This window comes from Rattus rattus, chromosome 2 (genome assembly GCF_011064425.1).
Source record: "Rattus rattus isolate New Zealand chromosome 2, Rrattus_CSIRO_v1, whole genome shotgun sequence".
NCBI classification, from domain to species: Eukaryota; Metazoa; Chordata; class Mammalia; order Rodentia; family Muridae; genus Rattus; species Rattus rattus.
In genome coordinates, this window is record NC_046155.1 from 172446939 (window position 1) to 172465221 (window position 18283).

The 18283-nt window shown below is 45.4% G+C and overlaps 1 protein-coding gene across 1 annotated transcript in view; it reads left to right on the forward strand.

Moving 5' to 3' along the window:
* Positions 1 to 237: 237 nt before the first annotated feature.
* Positions 238 to 18283, forward strand: part of Arhgap35 (Rho GTPase activating protein 35) — a 123160-nt gene continuing 105114 nt past the window's right edge. Inside the window, exon 1 of the mRNA XM_032894374.1 lies at positions 238 to 737. The gene's annotated coding sequence lies outside the window, so the exon portion shown is untranslated. The remainder of the gene's footprint in view (positions 738 to 18283) is intronic.

Here is an 18283-nt window from a genome sequence, read left to right on the forward strand (position 1 = left end):
GGGAGGGGCAGTGGGGATCTGCTGCCTGGAGCGCGCAACGTCGTGCGCGCCCCCTTCGGGCCCCTCCCTCCCTTTGGTGGCTTTGCAGACTGCAGCCGCCTCTGCGCAGGCGCACTAAGCCCACCCCGCGCCCTCCTGTGCCAGTTCGCGGGTGTCCTCGCGCTGTGTGAATCTGGCGCCGCAGACGCTGGGGTAGCGGCATTTTCCTCAGGCGCGCACGCGCACTCGCGCCCCCGGTGTCCGCGCGTGCCTGTCCTCCTGGGCTACTGTCCTCGAGGTGCGCTTGGCCCTGTGGGCCGTTATCCACCTTCCATCCCCCGCCCCAGCGCCTTTCGCCCCTCAGAAACGCACGCGCACTTGCGAGAGGGTCTCCAGCACGCGCACGGCCGCAGCGGCCGCAGGAAGGAGGCGACAACGCCGCCGCCGCCGCCATTGCGCGGGAGGGAGGGAGCGAGCGAGCGAGCGAGGCTGGTCCGCCCTCCCCCTGGTTCCCGCCCCTCCCCCCTTCCCCTCCCCGCCCCCCCGCCCCGAGGGAGAGCCGCGGCGCGGCGGGAGGAGGTGGAGGAGGCGGAGGAGGGAGCCCGCGAGGGAGGGTCCGCCCGGCCCCCCGCCGGAGCCGCCACCGCCGCCTCAGCCGCCTCAGGAACGAGTCGCTAGGGGAACATGGCGCCGGGCCCGCCGTCGCAGCGGCCGGGATCGCGGAGGCCGGGGCCGCGCTGAGGGCGCCCCCAAGGCTGGTAAGTGTCTCGTCGCTGGCAGAGGGGAATGTGGGGACGGGCGAGGCGCCGGGCGCCGCCCCGATGCGGGATCCAAGGGTGGGGGAAAAGGCGGGGACCGCAGGGCCCAGAGCCCGCGAACAATGGAGGAGCCGGAGGGGGAGGGGAGGGAGCGCCCCCCCAGCGCCCCGCGGTCCCCGCGTCCCGGCCGCTGCATGCCCGGGCCCGGCCCGCGCGGCCCGCCTTGCCCTTCCTATTCGCCACTGTCCCCGCAGCCCTGCAATCCCGGCGTCTGCCTCCTCACACGCCCCACCACTACCCGATGGGGGATCTCGGTGTCTCAGCCTCCACTTGAGATATCCGACTCCCAAATCTGAGCCGCCTCCTTTCCCACTTCCTACCCCCCGGACCCCTAGTCATACCCTTCGCTACCTTTTGGAGTCGGCTGTGCTCCTGGGACATCCTCCTCATTGACCCCTCTGTATCCCTTCAGGCGCTCACTTTGGACATTCGTGGCCCTTCTACCTTACCTGTTTTCTGCTAGCATCACTTTTGGGGGGAAGTCCCCATCCTCCTCCTTTGGCCTATCTACTGTTATTATCCCTGCCTTAGAACATCTTGCATCCCCAGGAGCTGTCCCTTTAGGACCTGCGGTTCCACCTCCGTGGAGATCCATACTAGATGTCTGTTGATGTAGTCACTGCTCTGCTGCCCTCCTGGTCTCTGCTTTGGACATAATTCCTCCTCCCATTTGAGCCCAACTGCCCCAAATTTTTGCCCTGGCCGCAACGCTGAACCTTCTGCACCTCCTTGGGAATGCCCCTAGGCTGCCTCTCCTACCGTTCTCAGATTTAGATGCTCCTTGCTCGCTTCCTTCTCTTCTCAGTGCTTGCTCCCGTTTTGCCATTCAGACCCTGTCCTCTTTTCCAGACCTTTCTGCCTGCCAACTCTGCCCCTGTGCAGGCGCTCTGATCTTGCATGCACTCCCCTGTGGTGCTTGGCTTTTTTGCCTCCTCTTTTACCCCCTTTTCTGTCCCTTAGGGTGTCTCATTTTTGCCATTCCCTTTAGCAGATCTCTGCCCTAACGCCAGCTCCACTCCGTTGTACTCTCTTTGCTCCTCTATTCTCGTTGAGTTTCTTCTTTCCCACTTTTATGTCAGCGCCCCTCGGCTTCAGTCATTTGCTCCCTCTCCCCCCAAGCCCATCTCCAGGAAGTTCATCTACACCAAGGAGTTGCTGCCTATGTCTTCTTTTCTCCTGGTGTGCCTCTGCACTTTAGATGTCTCTGACCCTGATGCCTATTTTGCCCTTTTCCTACAGGCTTTCCCCTTGTTTACTCTATTTGGTGCCCTTTCCTTATAGCCCCCTTTTGGAGCTGTCCATTTGTCTGCATATTTTTGAACTGTTTTAAACTTTACTGATGCTGTCTCTGTCAGAGTGACAGTCGTCAGCACTGATCTCCTTGCGTCCCATCTTTGGTCCCTCTTAATTCTAAGCCCTCCAACCCCCATTCAGCCTTTCACTGGACTTTTCTTCGTTCGCTGACCTTGTCTTGCTCTGCTTCTCAGCCTCCTTTCAAGTCCTTTTCCTTAGTTCTAACCTGAAGGTATCATTCTTTTCTTATTATTCTTGTCTCCCCTTTCTTGGAGCCTACACGTTCTTGTATAGATGCTCATTTTCTTTTGATACCGGTCTCCCAGTTCCTTTCTTCTTTTGCTTAACTCATATCACACCTGCTTCTCAGGGTTTCCCATCCACTGCCAACCAGTTCTCCATTGAGGACATGCCCCTGTCTTAGGTCTGTCTTTTACCTATTATGCATCTCTTAGCATTTGCCAGGGTAGGTTTAGCCGAGGTACTCTAGGCACAGATCCAGACTGCAGATTCTCTATGGAGTCCTGAGTGTTTTGAATTTTATCCTCAAAAATCCTCCTGAGATGAGAGAGAGAGAGAGAGAGAGAGAGAGAGAGAGAGAGAGAGAGAGAGAGAGAAGAGAGGAGAGAGAGAGGGAGGGAGGGGTAGGGATTGATTGGTTGCAGCTCTCTGCAGTCTGGGAGTGTCTCCCCATTTCTCTGATTCGTATCAAGGTTAGTGGTGGTGGGTAGGATTTATCTATTGCTCCATTTGTGTTCTCTTTGCTCCCTCTCTGGGCCTCACAGCTTTGTGCCCTTGGGAAAGGGGATTGCAGCTGCTCCTGACTCTATTCTTCTCACTTCCCTCCTTGCCTCTGAGCAGTTGTAGACCGTTGTATGCTCTACACTCTTCTACCTCCACCACACACCAGCACACTCCCACCCAACCCCCAGAAGCATTCGGGAGTATGTTTTTCTCATAAACTGAAAAGTTATGTTCTTGTTTTACTCCAGGCCAGGGAAATGCCAGTTCTCAAGTTTTGCAGGTCCCAGGGGGTGCTGTGGCCACACTTGGTGTTTACAGGCTAGTCTTCAGAAGCAGTAGTCTTGCCTTCTCCCCTGACCTTTGGTTAATGCTGTGACCTTGGGGTCAGATTAGACCCAGTGGGTTTCTTCCTTTTTCACCTATGCTCCTTGGAAGGCTCTAGCTTTCTGGTCTTCAAAATGGTGTGAGCGGGATTTGAAAAGCATTTTGTGGTGGTTGTTGAAAGGAAGAGTGCCAAGTGTCACTCAGATTTCTGCCCACTGGTATAGCCAGCACTCCTGGCCACAGGAGCCCAGTGTGTCTGGGCAGATCCATGCTGCCTGTGCAGGGAACCAGTGGTGAGTTCTGACTTCCTCAGACTTATGAGGGACCTGGTTAGGTAAAGTTGGAGAGGGCTGCCAATGGCTGGCTGATAGAAGTGCATTTGGGATTGTTGTCTGTGAACTGTGCCTTTCCTGCCTTTTCTAACCGTGTGTTCCTCAAGTTCCTCAATGATTTTGTGGTGGGTATTCAGGAAATTGATTCAGAAGTAGAGGTAGCTTTTTACAGAAGAGCTATCTGACTATATTGTTCTTTAACTTGGGAGGGTGAGACCTTTGGTGTGTTGTAGGTTTATTTATTTCTTGAGTAAATCTAAATCAAAAGCCTGTTGTTGTTGTTGTTGTTGTTGTTGTTATCCTTGTTTTCTTCCCTGTGGCCTAGGGCAATTGCATATTAAGACAGCTCTTCAGCTGTGAAGGCACATTTACTGGAAGGACTTTCTTAACTGAGCTATGATCAGACTGTTTATTTCAGCACCTGCTTAGAAATAGTTCTGTGTGAACACATTCGAAATAAAAAAATCTTCACTGTCATCTACAGAATTAGATCATTGACTCATCCAATGTTAGGGTATTTGTATACAAGAACATGGGGGTGGTGCATAATAGATCTGTGTGCTTTCCCTAGCTTTATAGAACTATAGGCTTTTTGGGTTCGGGTCTTGTCTCTTGTTCTTGTCAGTTATGTATTGTGTGGTTGGAAGCTGGGGTCTTGAACGTCGTTGCTAGGTTTGTTCTGCCGCTGAGCTGTAGGACTTTAAGCTTGAGAACAGTGGGGATTCTGATGCTTGTGTGCTTTTGTTTGTTTCTAATGGTGTTTCTCTGGCCTCAGGTCACAGCCTCCTGTATTCACTTTAGAGTTTCTGTACTCCGAGTCAATTCAAGCAGTTGTCTTATTTTTCATTCTTAATGTGGAGGTGACACCTACTTAAGAGTAGGAACAACTGTGTGCACAACACCACAACATGTGTTTCCAGAGTCCTCCTAACACTGGCGGCCTAAAAAGTTCTGCATCAAAGCTGAGAATAGGAAGAGGATTGACAGAAAGAACAAAGAGCTGTTTTTTCTTCTACGCTGGGAACTAATGTTTCAGGACTGTCAGATTTCTCTGATGGTAGTGGAAGCTCCAGTCCTGGAATTGACATTTGCTTTCGTGATGGAATTGGGTGCTACAGAAATGTGAGGTGGTAGCCTTGGCCTTATGGAACAGTTCTTTGCCAGTTGGGGCGGAGCGTGAAGCAAGACGGCAGCAGACAACTTTTTTCAATGCACTAGCATGTCTTCAAGGGCTCTTAGCCTGTCTAGAGTTTAGAACTGGCCCAGTGAGAGTCCTTTCTTAGTCCCTCCCCCTCTTTAAAACTAACCTTTCTTTGTGCTCATGACTCTTTTTTTCTTGCTCATTGCTTTCTTTTTTTAATTGGCTTGATGATGCCTCAGGACAAATAACAAGTCAGAAACTCATTCTTCTTCATACTAGACAGATTGGTGTAGGTGTCTGGCCTGAATAGTGAGTGACTTTTGGAAAAGGACAGTTGGAAAGGGTGCAGGTTGCATAGTGGACGGTTGTAGCCTCATGGCTGTGTATGAGGTTGGTCTTCCCGAGATCTACAGCAGATTAGCTCATTATAGCTGGAGGTAGGCAAGGTAACCTTGGTCTGATGTCTCTTGAAAGGTGTTGAACCTCTTGTAGGCCCTCCTTGTGATTTTGTAGCACTGTTGTCATTTGCCACCTGGCAATCTAAATAGTGTCTTTTGTTCATTTACTTTTATTTTTTTGAGACAGGATCTCACATAGCCCAGGCAGGCCTCTATCTGGATAGAGGTAGGTATCTGGATAGATCTGAGGGTAGCTTTTAAGTCATCTCTCTGCTTCTGTCTCCAAAATTCTGGGATTGCAGGTATGCACTACCACATCTGGTTTAATTTATCAAATCCATGTGACTTTTCATCAGTCATTTACTTAACTTACTTAAATTTTCTACCTTTCACAAACCCCAAAGATTATTTTGCCTGTAGATGGAAGGTGACTAACAGAAATGCTGCCTTGGGCCCTAGAGTTTTGTGGCGTCATCTAGAGTATCAGTGCAGCCTTTGCAGGTAGGAAAGTAAAAGGCTTGCCTGGGGTCATGTGGTAGGCTTCTACGATAGTACAAGAGCACTGGACACAAGAGTGGGGGCCTGCCTTCTGTCAAGGCCGTATTGTAATTAATTAGGATTGGGGACAGCTTGCTCCTCCACTGGGCTGGATATCACTGTCTGAAGTCTGAAGTCCAGCCCCGATGGTAGACTCCATTCAGTAGAACAAACTGTGTTGGAAGAGCTGGGGTTAGTGCTCAGTACCTGGGGCTGTGCTAGGATCCCCCTCTTGTCTTTGTCATGTCCTAAAACAGAATTGAGATAGGGCCTTTCCTGGGCTTACCTTTGTGGATACTTTTTTTCAATGGAAAATAAATACTGCCATTTTCTAAGCCATTCATATGGAAATTAGTTTATAACATGGGGGGGGGGCTCTCCAGATTGTATTAGCTACATAACTCAGCTTACACCTCTTTTATAAAATGGTAGGGAATTTTTCAAGCTGAGTCATTGTTGACCTAGGCTCTCAAATAGCAATGGTCTGAATAGTACTTGAATTACTGGTATTAAGAAGTGCAAACAAATCATTCGTGTTCATCTTCCCAAAAGTTTATTTCTATTTAACTTTTAAAACAATACTTTATCAGACTTTATCTATAAAGAATTCTTGAACATAAATGGGCCCCTGTCAATCTGATACTGAACACCTCTGAGCTTAGAGGAGAACTCAGTCCACTCGGCCATGAAACACCATCACAAGGTTGTCGTACTTTTGCTGGAACTAGCCAACCTGCCGAACTCCGCACCTTCCCTTAGGAGTGCAGTGCTGCTGTGCTGTGGCCTCTGCAGCAGCTGTGTCTTGTGCTTGTGCTCCTCCTCGGGCCTGCCCTCTTCCTGACCACTGTAGTGAAATTGAGCCATTGACAGAAAGCTTCACACGCTGTAAAGAAATATCGAGGGCTGGAGAGATGGCTCAGTGGTTAAGAGCACCCGACTACTCTTCCAAAGGTCCTGAGTTCAATTCCCAGCAACCACATGGTGGCTCGCAACCATCTGTAATGGGATCCGATGCCCTCTTCTGGTGTGTCTGAAGACAGCTACAGTGTACTTATATATGATAAATAAATAAATCTTTAAAAAAAAAAAAAGAAATATCGACAAAGCCAACCAGAGTGGCACACACCAGTAATCTTGGTGCCTGAGATGTGGAGGGAGTAGGAGATGATGTTTAGGGAAACCTCAACTACTTACTGAGTTCAAGGCCAGCCTGGGCTACTACAAGAATCCTATCTCACCCCCCCCCCCAAAAAAAAAGGAGGAAAAAAAAACCCAAACCAACTAGAAAAGGAAACTCCTATCCTGACCCTTTGACTTATCAACTATGTGATTTGGGAAAATTGTTTTTCCTTCTTGCAGAATAAAGGAATTGTATCTGCTGGCTCCTACTCTGCCGTATTGTCAACATAGTGAGAAATTTGGGCATTTCTGTTCCAGATTCAAATCCAGATATCACAAAATTAGGTAAAATTAAATTTGTCTTACAGAAAGAAGGTACAAATGTTTGACCAAGTACTGACTGCTTAACTCCATAGTTTTTTAGGAGACAGAAAGATAAAGTACCTCTTGAGTGAGTCTTTTTGGTGCTGGGGAGGAACCCAGGAACACATGCTATTGGGCATGTGCTCCATTGCTGACTTAGAGCCTCAGCCAAGATTTTCTCTTGAGAATATTTTTAGGCAACTGGAAATGTATAGAGAGACTATTGCCATAATTTGTTGACTTACAGCTAAAAAATAAAAATTATGAGGTGAGTGTATAGGCTCAGTGGTAGTCTTTTGTCTGGCATACGTCTGGTCCTGAGTTCCATTTCTAGCATAGCGGTTAGCTAATGTAAAACATTAAAAAGTACATGGAAATGCAGGTGTTTGGATAGAAAACACTGCTCCTTAGTTTTGTTTCATTGCTGACTATAATTGCTAATTTGTTCATTTATTTGTGTGTGTACACACGTGTATGCGTGCATGTACATATGCACCTGTTCATGCCGTGGTACATATATGGAAGTCGGGACAATTTATGAGAGTCAGTTATCTTCTACCATGTTGGACTTAGGGATTGAACTTAGTCAAACTCAGGTTGTCAGATTTGGCAGAAAGTTCCATCATCCACTGGGCCACCTTGCTAGCCCAGGTCACTATAATTATTTAGTAACTCTGAGTTGCAATTGGAAAACAGGGTTGGGGTTAGAATATGTTAGTCAGCTGAAGCTAAAGTATAGCCTTCCCACATGCAGAAGATTGATTTAAGATTGATTTATTCTTGCAGAGGACCTGGGTTCTATTAGTAGCATCCACATGATAGCACACAGCCATCTGTAACTCAGTTCCAGGGATCCAATTCCCCCTTCTGGCCTCAGTGGGCACCAGACACACATGGTGCACAAACGAACATGCAGGCAAAACTTCCAGACACAGAAAATGAAAATTTAGGAAAAAAATACATGTGCAATTGCATTGAACATTTTCCAATCTGCATTTAAATGATAGGTCAAAATCATGTTATCTCTTGGAGCCTGTGTTGGGTGTGAGACAAAAGAAAATGATCTCTGTTAATGCCATGGGTAATTAAAGAGGACTCTTTGTTCAGTAACACACTGATTGTATGTAAACGAAAGTCGGTACTGCATTAACACAAGATTATTGGGGTTTTGAATGCTGTGTCTTCAGCAGAATGGGTCAGAGCAAGAGGACTGCCTGGAGTGGGAGTGGGACAGGGTCCTGACCCTGTAGAGTGACACCACTTCCTTTATTCTCGGAAATGCCTATTAAGGTAGCAGAGGAAGCAGTGGATTCTGCTCTTGATGATCACCTTCTCCATGGCTTGAAATCCCAGTGTGTCTTTTTAATATTGCTGGATTCTAAGAAATGTCTCCCTCTGATTGATCAGTTGAATGCAGATAAAAACCCTTCTGAAAAATGAAAAAGGGAGGAGCCCCACCTGTTGGCCTGTGCCCAGTATTAAGCCACTAATATTGGAAAATGGGTAGTAGCTTTTGGACTTTTGATGTGTTGATAAGAAATACTTACTCTCCTGTGCACAGGTCTTTGTAAGTTGTTGTTGCTGTTATTGTTACTCTTTTGGGTGGTGGGTTTGAGAGTACCTCTGTATATGTGCTCCACAGCCTGATGACTGTGGAGGACAGTGACATTTGGTTGGTTCTCCAGAACTAGAGGTATAGAGGGTATAAGCCTCGAATATGGGTACTGGGAACTAAACCCAGAGCCTCTGCAAGAGTAGCAAATGCTCTTAACTACTAGCCCCAACAGATGGTATATAAATTGACACACACACACACACACACACACACACACACACACACACACACACACACACACACACTAGTGCTGGCTAACCCGAAACATACTTTGGTAGAATTTGGTAGCTTTGAGCACACAGTGACCCTTCTGTCTTGGCCTTTTAAATGCTGGGGTTAAAGGTGTGTGTCACTATGCCAGATACTCAGGCACAATTTTAAGAGTTATGCAGTCATGGATGTATATATAGTTACCTGTTTAATTAATTAACTAAGTAATGGTTTTTTGAGTCAGAGTCTCTGTGTAGTCCTGGCTGTCCTAGAACTCACTCTATAGACCAGACTGGTATTCAAGCTGCCACCACCACCACTCTAATAATTAATTTTGAGGCAAGGATCTCAATATATAGTTTGGCTAGCCTCCCGGTCCAGATGCCTCCCACCAGCCCCTTGAATTTTGGGATTACTAGCCACTACACTGGGTTATTTGCACTATCAATCTAGGCTGAGAAACAGAGATACAAACTATGATCCTATATGAACATATTGAGTATTGTGATGTTTATAAATTTAGAAGATGAAAATCTAAATGTTTTGACCTTACGGGGATTATTATGAAAAAATATGAAGTCATTTTAAAAATATGTTTTTCAAGAATATTTGACATGGGAAAGTGCACATAAAATTAAGTGTGTGTTGGGGGCAGGATATAGAGCTATATACAGGGTGAATCTAGTTAAAACATACATGGGAAAGAACTGAAAGAAGCCACACAGAAGTGCTGTTTGAGCTAGCTTTGTTGTAGAATTTGCAGTAAGGAACCACTGTTTTTCCTGCGTTGTAAATTGTGTGTGTGTGTGTGTGTGTGTGTGTGTGTGTGTGTGTGTGTGTGTGTGTGTGTGTGTGTGTATTTTAAAGATTATGTGTATGAGTGTTTTACCTTCATATATGTCTGTGCACCACATGCATGCCCAATGCCCAAGGAGAGGGTATTAAATCTGAAACTCGAGTTACAGATGGTTGTGAGCCAACATGTGGGTGCTAGGAACTGAACCTGTGTCATGAGCAAGGTCAGCAAATTCCCTTAAGGGAAGGCTTCACTTAACCCTGGAACTTGATGTTCCATAAGGCTGGCCTCAAACTCAGACAGATCTGCCTGTCTGCTTCTGCATCAGGTCTGCTGGGATTAAAGCTCAGCCAGTATGTCTGTGTACCCATGCCTGCCTGGTCTAAAGATGATTATAAGCTGCTATGTGTGTGCTGGGAACTAAAACTGTATCTTCTAGAAGAACTGCCAGTGCTCTTAGCTACTAAATCATCTTTCCGCCCCCCTTTTTTTTTTTTCTTTTTCTTTTTTTTTTTTGGAGCTGGGGATCAACCCAGGGCCTTGCGCTTACTAGGCAAGTGCTCTACCGCTTGAGCTAAATTCCCAACCCCCCCTTTATTATATATATATTTTAACAATGGCAGTAGTTTTTTTGCGGGGGGAGGTGCTGTGCAGTCATGCCACTGTGCATGTGTGGTGATTGATGAACAGCATTTTGGAGTACTTTTTCTTTTCTTGGAGAGTGGGACTTGAGACAGGGTTTCTCTGTGTAGTTCTAGCTTTTCTGGAACTCATTTTGTAGACTAGGCTGGCCTTGAACTTAGAGATCTGCTTGCATCTGTCTCCCATTGCTGTGTTTAGAGTCATGTACCACCAAGCCCAGCTATTTTTTTTTTTTTATTCCTGATTTTAGAAAAAAAAAAAAGTTAACAAGTCAGTGTACCGTATGTTTTTCTATATAAAATTGAAAGGAAATTTATGCTGAAAAACAAATTAAGGAGATCTTTTGGACTCTAGTCCCTCCAGGGCAGACACTGTTTCTCATAGAGTAGTCAAATTAATTATTAACAACAGCCACTGCTTACTTTGTACCAGTGGCTGCTAAGTAAGTCCTTCTCTCTTCCTCACAATCACCCTCGCAAGTGGGGGTTATTTCCAGCTTCTAGGTGGGGAACTGAGACACATGAGTGAGGAACTGGCCTAAGGCTACCTGGTCAACCATCCTGTATGGAAAGCTTCTTTAGTCTGTCTTTCCCTTTCCAGAATGTTCTGCACAGTGATCTCTCCCAGAGATGAAGAGAGCTAGAGTCACTTTGGCTGCTGGCAGTTGGAGCATAGTTCTGCCCAGTAAATCCCCTGTATGTTCTTGATTCAAGGAGAGTCAGGTCAGAGTCAGGAATAGCCATGAGGTTAATTATGTCTTTTTCACATTTTGGGGTGCTTTAGTGGTAGTAAGTACAGTGAGGAGACAAGGAGATGCTCTAGGCTTTGAACTGGAGATCCTACTGCCTTAGCCTCTGAAGTGTTGGGATTACAAGAATGTGTCACCCAACCTGTGTCTTTTTTTTTTTTTTTTTTGTGGGTTTTTTTTTTCAGAGCTGGGGACCGAACCCAGGGCCTTGCGCTTCCTAGGCAAGCGCTCTACCACTGAGCTAAATCCCCAACCCCACCAACCTGTGTCTTTTTTGTGGGCCAAAAATGTGTTTAAAGAGTTAAGTAATTTAAATAAATAACACAGAAAGCTCTAGGGGGTGGAAATGGATGGATCTTGAGTTCAGGTTCATCCTCAACAGGCTCGGGAGTTCAGGCCTGCCTGAGCTGGAGATCCTGTTTCCAAAAAAATTTTACATAGTTGTACTTAATATCTAATCTCTTTAATTCCATCTATTCAAATAATTTACACGGTTAGGAGCTGCTAAGCAGGAGAAGAGAGCAGGCTGGTTCTTTGTAGCTCATGGGTAGGAGAACAAGTTTTATTTAATCTTTTACCTCATTCAGCCACTGTTTGGGTGATGAGAAGTTAAGGGTGCCAGTTACACAAATTGAGTGTCCTTCTTGCTGAGTATGTGGGCCACTGAGGAACAAAGGCCCCTATTCCCTTACAGGTAACACAAGGAGCACACTGTTTCTATACCAGAAAGTACAGATTTGCGAGACCAGTGGCCTGATTCTTTCTTCCTGATCTTATCTTAAAGAATTAAGTGTGACTAAACATTTCAATGCAAGAATGCATTGACTGGGGCTAAGACAGATTTCATCTGAGGAAAAAAATTTTTTTAGGAAGCTGGTTGGGTTCATGTTTCTTTTGAATAAGGACTAACTTGGGCCAGTGTGTAGGTGAGTGGTAGAGCACTTGCCTGTGCACAGGTCTGATTTCCATTCCCAGCACCACAGGGAAAAAAGAATGATTTGGAAATCATGTTTCCCACATTGGCTTTTATTGTAGCTATTTAACAGAACACCATATGCACAGCAATGCAGGTTTATTGGCCACTAGTTTTTGCTCATAAGGGCTAGTTCCAGAAGACCTGATTGATGGTCACTTGCAGTGTTGAGGGGGTGTGTGACCAGGAAACTGCAAAGTTTGGGGCTGGGAGTGGAGGTATATATACCTTTAATCTGCATTCAGAAGGCTGAGGGTCTTGAGTTGAAGTTAGCCTGGACTATATATTTTCTACTGTAAATTAAAACAATAATAATAAAGGCTGGGTGGTGTTGTATAACTTTACTCATTATTGGCAGAGGCAGGCAGAGCACTAAGGAATGAGACCCTGTTTCTAAAAAATAAAGTAAATAATAAAAAACAAATACAAAAAGACTTTGGGCAGCTCTGCCAGTTAGTTTTGGTCCCAAGACAAGAACCTAGGGCCTCAAGATTCATACCTGCAGCTCACTGCATTATTTTTATTTCTAGAGCAGGCCTAACGAATAATATTGAGTTTAGTGTTTGTTGACTAAAAATGGTGAGTGTTGGACATGATGATGTCCACCTCTAAATCTCAACATGTGGCAGGTAGAGGTAGGAGAATTAGAATTCAAGATCAGCCTTGTTTGCATGAGATCCTGTCTCAAAAAAAAAGGTGTTGGATACGATCTGGAGAATTAACTCACTTAATAGAGTGTTCACGTAACACATACAAAACCCTAGGTTCTAATGCATAAAAATCAGGCATTTGAGTTTGAGGCCAGCCTGGGCTACAAGAGACCCTGTCATTGTTGTTATGCCATCCCCTTTTCCTTTTAAGGTCTTGAGCTAAGACCTAGAGAGGATGCAGTCTTGAGTACTTTGGTTCTTATTAGAGTATTGGGATTCCTCAAACTGTTCAGTAGGAGGAACATTTTCTCTGCTGTTTTCAGTTGCTTCTTACATGGGACTGGTTATTTTTATTGTGAGTTGTATATAAAACGGGTTCGGGGTTGGGGATTTAGCTCAGTGGTAGAGCGCTTGCCTAGAAAGTGCAAGGCCCTGGGTTTGGTCCTGAGCTCCAAAAAGAAAGAAAGGGGGGAAAAAAAAAACCAAAACCAACCAACCAACCAAACAAACAAACAAAAAACAGGCTCAATACTGACTGCCTACTTAATCTTTTACCCTCATGGACTCTGTAAAGATGGGAAACCCTTGAGCTTGTGGAGAGGAAAGGCACTGTAGGAATGTCCAGATAAGGATTAGGTTGCCCCAGGCTGGATTTGCTGCTGTAAGTGGAGCAGACCTGCTGCTGAGCTTGTTATCTCTTAGTCTTTGCAACAGCTGTCTCTGCCCCCAGGTTGCAGCGACTTTTGGGGTCTTATCAGCAAGTATCTTATATTTGGAGATGTTAACTCCAGGTCACAGGCCAAGTATCAGTCGTAACTGTGTGTCCAGACCTTCCAGCCCTAGGCTGGGCCTCAGTCACTTTCTCTCTCAGCAGGCTGTAGCCTGCACAAGGCCCTGTCCTTTCCCTCTCACCTAAGGCTGAATCCTCTTAGGCAAGACAAACTTCTCGTGACTCAGCTACCTCCTGGGAAGAGCAGAGCAGAGCGGAGCAGATCATAATGCCCAAGTGACTACTAATAGGGTCTCAGTGCAAATTCGAGCTCTAATGGTGGGTTTGGGAAGCGTGGAAGAGTGAATGCCTGCCTAGGTCATGGTCCGTGTTCACCAAATGCCTTTGTTAATTGTATGATGCCTGGAGTTGCCTCTTAAGGACCAACTGAGAGGTTGGTGGTTGGAAAGTTTACCAAACACAAGTCCCTGTAATTTGTTCAGGAAGGGGCTGAGGGAGAAAGTAGGCTCAAGGGTCAGACTAGAAATAGTATTTCCTAAGAAAGTTGAGGGACTTGCGTGGACATATGGAGGTGTGTGTTTTTTTGTTTGTTTGTTTTTAAAGATTTATTTACTTAAAGTATATGAGTACACTGTAGCTGTCTTTGGTAACAGTTTTGAAACAGGGTCTCACATAGTCTAGGATGGTTTTGAACTGGCTATATAGTGGATAACCTCTGATATTCCTTCCACTACCTTAGAAGGAGAGTATAAGTGTGTATTGTATTAAGATCTACACTGTGCTGGAAACCAAATGCAGGGCTTCCTGCATGCTAGGCAAACACTGCACTCCCAGTTCCTTTTATAGTCTATGGATAGTCTTACCCTACAGTGCAGGTTGGCTTGAAACTCAAAGTAATCCTTGTCTGTCCTCCCAAGTGCTAAAGTTGTGAGCCACCATACCTGGCTCTCCTTTGTTTGATAACCACACACCCTCTTCTCTCTTTTTAGGGTCTCTGTGTAGTCTTGGCTGTCCTGGAACTCACTATTTAAATCAGGTAGCCCTCAAACTCAAAGAGATCTACCTGCCTCAGTTTCTGCCTCCCAAGTGCTGAGACTAAAGGCATATATACTTCGTCTGGCCTGACTTTCCCTTCTGGAGGTAGGTTTCTTTGTTCTTGTTGTTAGTGTTATTTTATTTAGTAAAGTGCCTGGCATGTGAGTGCTTAATTGGGACTGGTTCCTTTTGTTGTTGTTTCCTTGTCAGTATTGGGGATTGAACCCAGCATATCATGTGTGCTAGGGTGTCTCCTGAGGCCTGAATGAAGGATAAAGTATTTTGGCTGAGGAAACTGGCACCAGAAACTAACTACCTGGGTGCCCAAGGCCTGCAGTAAACCTCCAGCTTGCAGCACATCTGCAGGTGCACTTTTTTTTTTTTTTTTTTTTTTATTAACTTGAATATTTCTTATATACATTTCGAGTGTTATTCCTTTCCCGGTTTCCGGGCAAACATCCCCTCCCCCTCCCCTTCCTTATGGGTGTTCCTCCCACCTCCCCCATTGCCGCCCTCCCCCAAAAGTCTAGTTCACTGGGGGTTCAGTATTAGCAGGACCCAGGGCTTCCCCTTCCACTGGTGCTCTTACTAGGATATTCATTGCTACCTATGAGGTCAGAGTCCAGGGTCAGTCCATGTATTAGTCTTTGGGTAGTGGCTTAGTCCCTGGAATGCAGGTGCACTCTTGACTACCGGCTTAGAGCCCACAGGACATGTTGGAAGGGGTCTGTTAGACAGAAGGAGACTTCACAAAATCCCCTCCTAATACAGCAGTCTACACAACATCCCTCTTCCCTGGGAGCTCACCCTTAGGGAAAGAAACCCTTTGAGGTTTCATCCAAAGAAACTAGATCCTCCAAGCTACATAGATGACTATAATAATAACAGACAGCTCTATGCCCTCTCTGTCTGCCAGGCACTGTGCATGCAACACATATCCTTGTGAACTTGATACTGTGTTTGCTCCCATTTCTCAGATGAGGAAGCTGAGGCAATGTGAATAGGTGGCATAGCTGAAGGGTTCAGGGGCAGGTAAAGACTTGTTTTATTATTATGAGGTGACAATTTGATCTGCACTAAAGGTACTCAGGTGGTAAGAGTATGGCCTTTTGATGTGTTCCCTTGATTTGTAGCAGAGCTACTTGTTAAAGATCTCCAGAATAACCATCAGCTAATTTCAATTCTCTCTTCCCTCCTATTTTGTTGTGGGGGCCTAATTGGACTTTTTAATATAGTTTCATTTGTGTGGGGGTGTATATGTGTGTTTAACCAGCATTTTATATAACCCAGGCTGGCCTCAAACTCACTCTGTAGCTGAGACTACACTTGAATTCCCAATCTTTTGCCTTTGCATATTAAGTGTTGGACTTACAGGTATAGCTAGCTATGCCTGGCTGTTAGGCTTTGGTTTTGGTTTGTTTTTCACATTTAATCTCAGCATACCTCAGCCAAGTTAGAGTCTGTTGCTTATTCATTTCTCTAATACCTCCTTGAAATGTTTGTTTGTTGGGTTTTCGAAAGCTATGGTATTTGTGATGCTACAATGCCAGTGGCTTGTGTTATCAGCATACTCTGGAATGTATACTCTTATGCCTGTCTCCTTATTCCCCTACCTCCACCTGCATTTTCAAGTTTGAATTAGCACCTGGACTTGTTTTATGTACAAAGGGATTGAGCCCAAGACCTTACGTAAGCTAGGCAATTGCTGTGCCATTAGACTATAGACTCATCCCATTGATTGGTTTGATTGATTTTTGTTTTGAAATAGGGTTTCTATGAGTTGTTTGGTATGGCCTTGAATTTATTCTGTAGCTTAAACAGGCCTTCAACTTCTCATCCTCCTGCCTCAGCTTTCTAAGTAGTTGGTATCACAGGCCCATGCTTGACAGTTAGGGCTTTTTGTAACATAAGCCATGCAATAGTGTCCTCTGCATTGTCACCTGTCAGTTTCTGCAATATCGCTAGTAGGACAAAGAAGCCAAGATTTTAATTTTATTTAATTTTGACTAACTTGACTATTAAAATGACCAAAGAACTAGAGAATGTGGTGGAGTCTGGATGATATATGCATAAAAGACAGCCCTCGCCTCCTTTTTTTGCTTCTTCCTACCTCCCTCTCTTCTTTCCCTCCCTCTCTTCCCCGGTTGCAGCTCTGGAGAAGGCCTGCCTTCTTTTTTTTTTTTTTCCCCGGAGCTGAGGACCGAACCCAGGGCCTTGTGCTTGCTAGGCAAGCGCTCTGCCACTGAGCTAAATCCCCAACCCAAGGGCTGCCTTCTTATGCCTTTGGTTTTGAGATAAAATCTCTTTGGGTAGTTCTTATTGAACTCTGAATCATTCTGCCTCAACTGAGTGCTGGGACTACAGATGTATGTTCCCATGCCCTGCCTTAACAGCTCTTTTAAAAATCTGTGGACCTATTTGACCATTTCACCAGCATTGCAATGATTTCTGCTGCACAGTGGGGTTTTTATTTTCTTACAGTGATGAGTATGGAACCCAGGGACTCCCACATGTTGTTAGGCACTCAACCTGAGCCACACCACAGGGTTTTATCCTTGGTCCTAGGAAGTGGATTTTGCTTAAGGCTGTCGGTTTGGGAGTTTTGGGAGTGAGTTTGTACAGCCGAGGTATGACTAATGCTGGTAAAGTAGAGATGATTATTACCATGCGGTAGATTGCTGCCTTATAACAATCAGAGGCCTGAAAACCGGGGAATAAGATGAGTCATTCTTCCTGGCCTCCCAGTGTCCCAGGTGGATTGGTAGCATTTTGTTCTGAGGACTAATTGAGGGGGTCCCCTCAGACTTTTATTGGAGCCTTACGAAGGATAAAAAAGGACTTAGCACCTGATCTGAAGAAGCAGAAACTGGTCTTTTTTCTTCTATAGGAGAAGCAACATGTTAGGTCAAGTTTGTTTTGTAGGAGTGTGTGTGTGTGCGTGTGTGCACTCCAGCACATATGTAGACCTCTTTGTAAATATGTATTCTTGTTCTGTTACATTTCTGAGAGTCCCTAGTTCTTATTTCAAGTCATCTGTTTTTGTTACTTGTGTTCTGTAGTCAAATGAATTTACCTTTCCTGTAGCCTGTGGGGTGATGAGGAAGCCTAGATACTGTGACAGTAAAGAATCAAACAGCAGTGTTCAGAAGTAAAGGGGAACATTTTAGGGAGTCTTTGAATTAAGTGGAATGGGGTGTAGGGTTTTTTTGAACCCTGGAAGAGAAAATGGAATTAATTAATGGGTGATTGGTGAAATAGGTAAGAAATCTTTCTTTTTTTGTGGTGCTGAGGATAGAGCCCAGGGCCTTGGCCAACAGTGGCAAGTGCTCTACTGCTAAGCCCCACCCCCACAGCCTATAGTTTAACTTCTGCCCTAAAGTTAATCTTTTACTTTTTTTGAGAGAAGGTCTCATTCTGTAGCCCAGGTTGGCCTGGAATGTAAGGTGTCCTACCTCTGTCCTGTCTTCCAAGTAAGTACTTGGACTATAGATGTGTGTCTCTGTGGCTGGCTTTTTTTTTTTTTTTTGGACCATAATACTGTGTGTCAATTGAGTCCTGTATGTACACTGAGCCATCTTGTTGGCCATGAACAGGGAAAGTTGGACAAGGACCATACATACATGGAGGTCAGAGAACAGCTTTTGGAAATTCTCTCCTTCTACTGTGTTTGTCCCAGGGATTGAACTTAGGTTTTTAGGTACAGCATCAAGTGCTTTTGACTCATAGTGCAATCTTTCCAGCTTATCCCACCTCACCCTCTTTTTTTCTTTTTGATGAAACAGGTTTTCTATTATGTAGTTCTGGCTGTCTACAACTTGCTATGTAGACCAGGGTGG